This window comes from Diadema setosum, chromosome 17 (assembly GCF_964275005.1).
Source record: "Diadema setosum chromosome 17, eeDiaSeto1, whole genome shotgun sequence".
In the NCBI taxonomy this organism is placed as follows: domain Eukaryota; kingdom Metazoa; phylum Echinodermata; class Echinoidea; order Diadematoida; family Diadematidae; genus Diadema; species Diadema setosum.
Genome location: NC_092701.1, coordinates 33673307 through 33683554, shown reverse-complemented (window position 1 = coordinate 33683554; position 10248 = coordinate 33673307).

Sequence of the window (10248 nt, the reverse complement as noted above, 5' to 3'; positions counted from 1 at the left end):
AAAAGTTGAAATAATCTAATTTATATCAATTAAACAAAAAACCACAGTTTGCATTGGATTTGCACACGAAATCATGAATTTGAGCGGTTTTCGGGTTGACATGCATTTGCAAAACATTGCATAACTTCAGAACGGTGTACCCGGACATCGCAAATTTGGTCTCAAAATATGCGGGAGACTCAAATGAAAAAAGTCATGAAACGACGCGGCAAAATCTTTGCGCGTTGCGGAATCGTGGCGCGAAACGTCGAGGGGGGGGTCAATTTGACCCCCCCCCAGTTAGAATAGGGTTAAACTCTGTATGAATTGTTTGACTGATGGTGAAGATTTGGAAGATGCCTGTTCCATGGTTACTATGGAACAGAAGACGAAAAAGCTGCATTGGTAATTAGTTTGTGCTGCAATGGAAGGGAACTTTGGAGAATACATGATAAAGATGTATGGGGCAGTAGTGACAGGTGCTGTAACTGTTGTTTCTATAACCCTTACTGTGCTTTGTTTGCCTGCTGGCACATACACATAAGTGCATTTTAAGACACAACATGATGGACACCCTCCAGAGAAATCTTGTGCTGCAGTCGACCAGATACGGGGTAGCCTCCGGAGAACCACTGGAGAACCACTGGAGAAGACGCTCATGAGGTGAATCTTTCCGGGAGACGTCATGTGACTAGCACTAAGTCAGGTGACCAGTGCTATGCCACACACAAATCATATGAACTCCTGTGAATGTCTGTACATCACTTACAGGGCAGGGCTGTGTGTAGGATGGGCCCTATACAGTCACACTCAAGTTCTGTGGCTGAATGGTATTGTAATAGCCTTGATCTGATTGTCAAACACGTGGCTGATTTCATAACTTCTACTTTCTTTACTTTTTTTTTAAAGATCCTTAAGAAAAGAGAATAAAATGTGTTCGCACAGTAAACATAATTTAAGGAAAAACAGTAGGCCTGATTGAAACATTTCTGTAGATAATAGGGCCTTCATGTCTGTATGAGTGCACACATTAGTACGCAATCACATATGCTAAGCGTACTGCAATTGCAATAATGACAGCATGTCTATAGTAACTGTAATGATTAGCCAAGGAGCACGTATTCTCCCCAGAGAAGAAATTCTAGCAATGCCTGTCAAAACAGGCCTCTTGGCGCTTAACCCTCATATATGGAATCTGTGGAATATAAACACGGGGTGGTTCTTCGCCGGAGAATGTACAAAGAGGTCCGTTAAGACGGGGCGCAATTGACAAGGAATAGAGATTAATTAATCCCATCAATCCCTATTGTGTCAGCATGGCCGTCATGTTGGACTGAGGCGCAATTGCCGCACCTGAGTGAGCTTGCTATCATAACTTTTGAAGCTACACTTAGGTCAAGTGTGGATGGCTTACTGAATGCTGATAAAACAGCTCAGTGTGTTTTCAGTGCGTGGGCACATGAAGGGGGGGGGGGGGAGATGACATGAAGTGAGAGGAGAAGTTTTGGAACAGAAGATGGAGAAAGTGCATCAAATAGAGCCTATTTTTGCCTATCTTTACATTTCCATGTTCTTGAAAACACACAGTCAAAGGGTTATTAGAGAGATAGGGCTATGTGTGTGGGGAGATTTTTTGCTACAGTAGACTTAGTATACAGATATTTTGTGGGAGCAAATGTCATGGTAGTGCTCCCTCCTCTCTGGGACCCCAAGGGGACCCCAGAACCCCAAACTTTGAATAATGTACACTAATGTATCTATAATGTACTAAGAATAAGAAATACTACACCCGTTTGAGCAATTGTACTTGTAAGGTTATCTACGATCCACAGATGGCCCAAGAGAGGGGGGGGGGGGGGGGGAGGGGACAGAAGGGGGGCAAGTTTTTACACTTTGATCTTCTATGTGTAGTGCCAGTTGAATTTGTATTGGCAGGGTTTTAGCTTTTTGCCATTGTGACAGAATATGCAAATGGACACCATGCCCACCTGGATCAAAGCCCCACTGCCTGCTGTCTTCTCAGGTAATAGTCTGCAAGAATGCATCAAAAGCAAACTTGTGATACTAGGGTGAGGACTAGACCCCCAGGTCTGTTGTATATTACATTTTCCCAGTTTGTTTTTTAATAAACATCACGTACAGAAATGTTATTTGGAGCACTAAGTCTTGTTTTCTAGTTCGCACTCTTACTTTCCTTTTTTTAAATGCTCCAACAGTGTACTCTTTGAGTCATGATACAATGCTGCTATCTTTGTAAATATTCACCATGAATTTGAAGGGAGTTCTTATCCTGCAGAACTCTTCACCACCAGTATTTGCTCACAATAATGTAATGTCCATGCACTGTATATAAGGACTTGAATACATGTATGTTACACAGATGTAAGCAAGGAAGTGAACAAACATTGCAAGTTTACTGGAGGGGAAGGGGTCAAGGGTTCCTGTACAATTCAAAAATTGAATTTAGTCTAGACTTTTTAAAAAGATCTGTCCATACGATTTTATGACACCTTTGAGCTGCTAAGACTTGCAAAGGCCATAATCTGGATTGACTTAGAGCTTGTCAATTTGAGCAGATTGTTTTCTTTGTGGTGACTGTCAGGTATGAAATTTATAAATTGTATGGTGTAGGGTTTCTCAGGTGTCCTCCTCGTGTACAAATGGGGAGCAAGCTACAATAGATCAGAGTTGTCTTTGTGCATGTAGTTGTTGAGTTTATTTTGATGACTTTCCCCCAAATGTTTTAGTTTGTTGTCAAATTGGCCGTTCCAGTTATCGTGTTAGTATGATTAACAAAAAGCAATTCTACGGCTTTTCTTTGTGACGTCCTTCTACATGAATTTTAGATGCTTAATAGATGATTGGATTTTGGAGCAAGATGTCTTTGAATCAAACTTCAAAGGTCATTGCAAATTGGCTTCAAAGTTTATTTGGCATATTTCTTTGGTGACCTCATGCTAAACTCTTTGATTGAAATCAGGGCAACAACAAAGACTTGTGCAAATTAATTAACTGTAAGACGCAGGTAAGACGTAGCTACTGTGTAAGGCCCCCTGTGTAGGCTGAACAGTTGCTACCAAGTATCTGCAATTAAACACAGTGACACACACACTCACACAGATAAAGATGCAAACCAATTCACATCTATTGCTTCAGTTTTGTAATTGTTTAGTGTACTTTCTTCTACTGTTTATCAGTGTAACTCTTACGGGGAATGTTTGATAATCATGGACAATAAGAAGGGTCACATTGATTTTGTGAAGTTGTATACAGATCCAGTTTAGTCATTGTTGCTGTCAATGCCTTGACATATGCAGTTCTACATATGACTTCGTTATCCTTAAATGGCTATTCGCCTTTAAAATCTGATTGTGTACTGTATTTTATTCATATGTCTCTGAAGAGATTATGAGTTGCACATGTCTCACGGCAAAAAAAAAAAGGCATTCTATTTATTAAAAAGAATGAAAATGTACAAAGTCCAAATGCAGTGTGCTTGCTCGGAAATGACATGTGGTTGTAGTATTCAACAACATGTTTTTAATAGCAAATATTGATTTGTTGCTCGCTACTTGTGCTTCTACATTTCTGAAAATTCACACAAAACCCATACAAGATTCGTCAATTCCTGATGTCACATTTTCATTTTTTTTTTCTGGCTAGAAGAGGACTGTGGGTGAAAATCATTAGTCACTTTTCCACAATCTCAATTCAACTCAGCTCTTTATTGACTGGTATAATCTTGTCTTATTTTTCCTAAAATGTTAACGTGACATAACTAAAGATTTAGTTGAAGTAGATGCTCTGCTTTAATTAAACTTTTTTTCTTGCCAAATTTATACTTCCTGCTGAAATTTACAAGACTTTGGTTGGTGTCAACATTGTTATTGCACATTTAAGGTCACTTTGTGAAATGTTAAACGTTTAAACAGTCAACTTGTCATTAGCAATGCCTTGTAAAGGCATTGTGGTATGAATTTAAATGCCAGAATGAGATTCTTCCAGGCGCAGATTTTCCTTTATTTATCAATTTGTGTAGAAAGTTAATTTGTCATTCCAAGTGGCACAGCTAGACAAATATTTCTATGAACAATGCAATTCTAAATTGTGAGATATTTTGCACCTTGATACTCATTACAGTACTGTTACAAAATTCACATATCAAGGTTTTTATGATGAAATTGTTCTTTTGCTGCTTTTTTTGTTTTTGGGGTTTTTTTTTGTTTGTTTGTTTGTTTGATTACCATCAAAGTGGCGGATGGTCAGTCTTTACATGTATATCTTCATTTCGGTAGCTGGCTGCTGTGCTGTAATTGTGTGATGATATCGTCTGTTGAGAATGAGAAGGGCATTAAGTTATCTTGAACACTATGGGTTTTGTGACAACTTAACGCCCTTATCATTCTCAGCCGACGATATGATACTGACACAGAGTTTTCTTCAGTTTTCTTATGTCTGCAGGATAGATGTCATAAGTGTTCATTCCATACATGTCCATTCTGATTATCATCTTGCTCTCCAGTACACAAAACATATTTGATGAGTATTGCAAAGGTATTTGTGACAAGCAGCCCTGAAGCTAAAGACATTGACAAAGATGTTTTTGTTACCAGTTTATGATACAGCACTTTTACATTATTAATAATACACTTCTACTTTGCCAACATTTTGTATGATTACAATTATATTGGTTAACATTTGTAGCTGTATACCAGCTACATATTCTGTTTTATTTATTCCTTGAAACTTCTGCAGTACTACAAATTTTAGCAAATGGGAGATAATCTATAGAGAATTTTTTTTTCTGACATGTTCACATGTATAACCTCTTTTTGTGGTTAGATTGCACTAACAGCATAATACACAATGTGGGGACACTCATGCGGTCAGTCTACATTGATTTCATTGAATTCATATCTTTCTTGCCTGCACAGTTATGATCTTGCTTCTACTGTGCATTCCCGTTGTAACGAACACGGTTATAACAAAATTCCGCTTACAGCGAAGTAAAAATTCGGGCCGCAAAATTATCCGCTCTTTCTTCTTTATTGTTTATGTGTTCAGTTGTAATGAAATTTCGATATAATGGAAGAAAATTGCCGGTCTCAAAGACTTCGTTATAACGGGAGTCCACTGTATTCCAGCATCTAGCACGTTATTCATTATTCACTCTTTTGTGCTTGTAGTAGCATGGTTGCTGTTTGTTACTGTCTGGTAGTGATTATTCAGTATTGAATTGACTCCTCATTGATGTACAGTCCATTTACTTGTAGATGACAGTACACGAGATGAGCTATATTTACAAGACACCTATACAATTACTGCAGGGTTTAGCTTCATTTTCTATCTCTCAATTGTGGCTGATATGAATGTTTTCAGGAGAATGTATGAAAATTTTCATTTCTACAACTGTCATTTTATTATAGGTCAAATATTATAAGAAATTACTGTCACTGTGTAGTGGTTGACATTACTCTTACCAAAGTCATCATGAAAATGGGGTTGGGTCTCAATCCATAACTTATGTAGGATGATATATCATAAGTTTACATGGCCAGAAAAAAAAAAATCATTACGGGTAAATTTAATATGAGTTACTGAAAAAAAAAACAACTGCTACTGTGTTTTTACTCTTTGTATGAGACAGTGACCTTCACTGAATTATTGATTTCTTCAAACTGGAATCCCCAGCCATTATTCAGCTTCAGAGGAATGTTTGATAACTTATACCAAACAGACCTCACATGTGAAATACGCTTGGGTTTGTGTGAATATTCTGCAAATACATTTTCTCTGCAAGACTGCCAGTGATGGCTGTGGATAATGACACCACTGTTACATCATGTGTATACAGAGTGCTTAGTTAGAACATGTCAGCAGAAGGAGAGCATCTGGAAGTGGGTTGGTTTAAATGTTTTTGTATTTGTCATCCCCCCCCCCCCCCCCCGTATTGTCTTCATGTGCTTGAAAGTTGAAGCAAATTCATGAAATATGTTCAAAATTGTTCAAATTTTATTGCATTTTTTAAACGACGCTGTAAATATTGAAATTAGATATGTAGAAATGCATTTTTTTTATCTTATACACCTCTATACCAGATCAGCTGTGGTAGACGTAATTACACATACACATTTCCAAAAACATGTTGTACTTTTCTGTCTTTGTGTGTGACGTAATGATGTTGTGTAATTTATTAACGTGTAAACTAAGATTTGAATTTTTGCACCAAGTGATTTGTTTGTAGATTGGGTACACTAAAATCTATCATCATGTCTTATTCTTTGTTACATTATTTGTTTTAATCGTGTGGAATTACTCTCTGTGTATGATCTCAAATACGTTTGTATGCATAATGCATAAATGTTTAATTGTGCCTGAATATCTTCAAAAGATCGAGAGGACACACTAAATTTGAATGTTTAATCATTGAATGGAGTATATATTGCAATAAATCATGGTTGCGTTAATCATGAAGCCTATTTGAACATTGTAAACAAATTGTTGATAATAATACTGAATTCTTCCCTGCAAATCATGTCTGAAAATGCATTGTTGGTTTTTTTTTTTCTTTTCTTTTCTTTTTTTTTTCTTTGGAAATCTGCAATTCGTCCCAGACGTTTAATATGTAACTTCATGATTGTGCCTTGCTTTCATTAATGTTTCATCTGTTTGTCCAAACAGTCATTGTAATAGTAAATAATGTAAATGCTTGAATAATTTACTCTCGTAATATGAATGTTTCCCTTAAAATCATGTCTGAAAATGCTGCGAATTTCACTCTTTGTCTTTGCGTCCCAGACGTTTTTTTTTTTTTTTTTTTTGGTCTCTTTGATTTTCTTTTTTTTCTTTCGATATAAATTCATGACTGTGTATTGCTTCCTGTGGATGCTATCATGTATTCCAAAATATTCACTGGTAGTAACGTAAGTTTAACTTACTTTTGTAGAATTTGCTATTCCTGTTTGGGTGTTTGTTTCTGATCTGTAATATCGATTAACTCTTGCATACAGTCTTGCAGATGTCTTATATAGTACTACATATTGCTCAAGTGAATAAACTCGAATCAGCAAATGTAAAAGCAATCTGCGTGCATTTTAGCGTCTTTACCCCTGTATGAGTTCTGTCAAATGTGCGTGGTTTAAATGAGGATTTGAGGGTATGTGTGTGTGTGCCCCTGAATATGTGTGTGGTGTGCTACTTCATGAACATAACGAGTCGAAGGCACTTTTTTTTAATGTAATTGTGATAAAGTTATTGCATACTGTTACATTTCTGTTATGAATATCTTTACACGTATATACTTCTAACTTGGTTTTATAATTGGGAATGTCGGAAAAGCAAAAACAAGCCAACAAAAACAGTACTACACGTAATAATGATAATACTGATACATGTCCACAATGAATAATGCTTGGTAATGTTTTATTTCTATTGTACTACAGAGTACTTGCAGGCTTTCAAGTGGCCCTACTTTTCCTACTTTTTCCTACTTTTTTACTGCTGTCCCTACTTTTCCTACTTTTTTGCTCAAAATCCTACTTTTTCCTACTTTTTTGGTGAAAAATCACGCCAAAAAAAAAAAATGTGCAAGGCTACCCGGTACTTGAATATTTTATAATCAGAAATGATAAGTAGACTCTAGTTGCAGATTCTTACTGGTGGGGAGAGCCTCTTCAGTATGAAAGAGGGATAACACAGACCAATCAACCACAAGACTGCTGCCAGCCTCAGCTTTTGCTCCTGTGCAGATGTGATTGATCCCACTGATATTGCAGACTAGGACTTACAGCAGTGCTCAACCAGCTCTCATCATGGCTCAAAATTACCAGGTAAGCTTGCCATATACGTAAAAGTAGAATTTGACATGTGACTTCCAAAGAATACAACTGAGGGAATAATGCTGCCTACAGCCAGTTTAATGAATGTAGAGTTCAAGCATATCATGTCTAATGCATGTGCTGGCATGCAAATCCTCAGAAAACAGAAATTTCCTTTGCTAAAATATGGTTTACTACATAAATCGTAAAGGTCATGTCAAAACAAGAAATGACACCTTCAGATCCCATTTGCCTGAAATCCTTCAGTAATATATGTTTTGATAATAATTAACAATGATTACAATATGAAAAACTTAATATAAAAGTAAGCTTTTCACCACAGAAACTCGATCTGGTTGATGTGAGGATGAGTTATTCCAAGAAAGCATGGATTAGTAGGGACCCATTTGCATGAAACTTGCATATTACTGAGGCTAAATCAAAAGCACTGCTCCCAAAGGTAAACTGGACCTTTAACATGAGGCATATGACTTGTGATATCTATTTGAATCATGGGCAGGTGGTACATGTAGATATGACTACTAGAAACCTTAATTCATCTGAAGGTAAACAGCTGAGGAAAGTTAGTTGCTGAAAAATCAGATGAACAAGAAGAAATGTTTAATTAACAGATCCCACAAATTGTTAACAAGGAGTGAGAACAACAGTAATTACATAGCCATCGTGAAAGATAAAGACTAATAGAGCAGAAACCTCTTTATGGACAATCTTAAAAGTTGATAGCTTGTAATGTATACATCTTACAAGTATTGTTTAAGAGGTTGAATTGCATCATAGGTAAGACATACATTACCTCGAAGAACTTAAAAGAAAGTAGGAAATGGAAGAACTTCACAGAAAACGAACACAAAAATAATATTTCAGTAACGTTTAAAGATTGATTGAAGTTTAAACCATGAGACGTTGAAGTTCACTTCCTGATGACACTTACAAACTATCAGGAATATGTAGAGAGAAAAGCCATCTAAAGCATTACCTGAGAAAAACCCTAACATTTAGGAAAGATAATGAATGCATATTCCACAAATAAGAGCAAGTGTGTGGATGTTTTAAGTTGAACCGCCAAGAACAGTTTGGTAAGTTTGGAGGAAACAAGTTGCAGTAAAATTAGAAGCCATGATGTCTTTTTATTCCACAGATCTTGCAAATTTTAGTTAAGGCTGAACATCTTTTTATTACCCAGCTAGTTTGAACAAGATATGAGAAAATGGTAGAACAGAAATCTCGTAATGAAAGTGGTCAAAGTGTGATGAGTCATTTGAAGTGACATATCAAAAATATTGAACCATCTGAAAGAGTCTTGGTAAAATGTGAGACAGGGAAACTTCTTAAAGGACAAGTTCACCTTCATAAACATAAGGATTGAGAGAATGCTGCAATGTTAGTAGAACACATCAGTGAAAATTTGAGGAAATTGGACAATTTAAAATTTTTGTGTTGGAACCGCTGGATGAGGAGACTACTAAGGCTCGTGATGTCATATGAGTACAACAGTATAAAGAAAATATAAAGAAAATTCAACATATTTTCACTTATTTTCACATAAAAAAAAGAGCACCTGACTTGCCTCTTTCTAAATGCAATGGGAATAATATTACCCATAACATATGTCAGTAACAAGTCAAGGGAATGAGTACTTTTTTCAAAAAATGAAATTTTGTGAAATTCTCTTTATATTTTCCTTATATTGTTGTACACATGTGACATCATACACTGCAGTAGTCTTCTCATCCAGCGGTGACTGCACAAAAACTTCAAACATTCATAACTTTTGAACGGATTGTCCAATTTTCCTCAAACTTTCAATGATGTGTTCTACTAATGTTGCTACATTCTCTCAATCCTTATGTTAATGAAGGTGAACTTGTCCTTTAAAGAAGAAAAAAAGTGAATGGATGGATGTGTATGCCAATTGTGTCAACATACAAAACTTTAAGTTGAAGGTGAAAACCAACAGAACAATGGAGAGTATCAAAATTGAAAGGGCACAAATACACTGTATTTAAGGGGGGGGGGGAATGGGAACTGCATGGTAAATATACAGATCTCCTAGAGTGTATTTGTACTCAAACAACCAGAGAAATCAGAGAAGCTAGCAAGGACTAAAATGATAATGACAGTCACTGTTTATTTATTCTCCAGATCTTGCAAAGAGTAGTTTATAAGATTAACATGCTGAAATACTGAGCCAGCAAAATATCTGGAGAATGAAAAGCGGAGTCTCAACCATGTAAAATTTCAAAGGCGGAAGGATGTAATATTCTCAAAAGATATGAAGAAGTTTGATTTCAAGAATATTGAATGAACTTAAAAGTGGCTGGAATAATTGCAAAATGGAGAATCTTCTTGAAAAGGTCAAATAGCTGTATGTGTATTCAACAAAAAGGGTCATGATGAGCTGAAAAAAAGTTGAATGTAAAGAACTATTAAC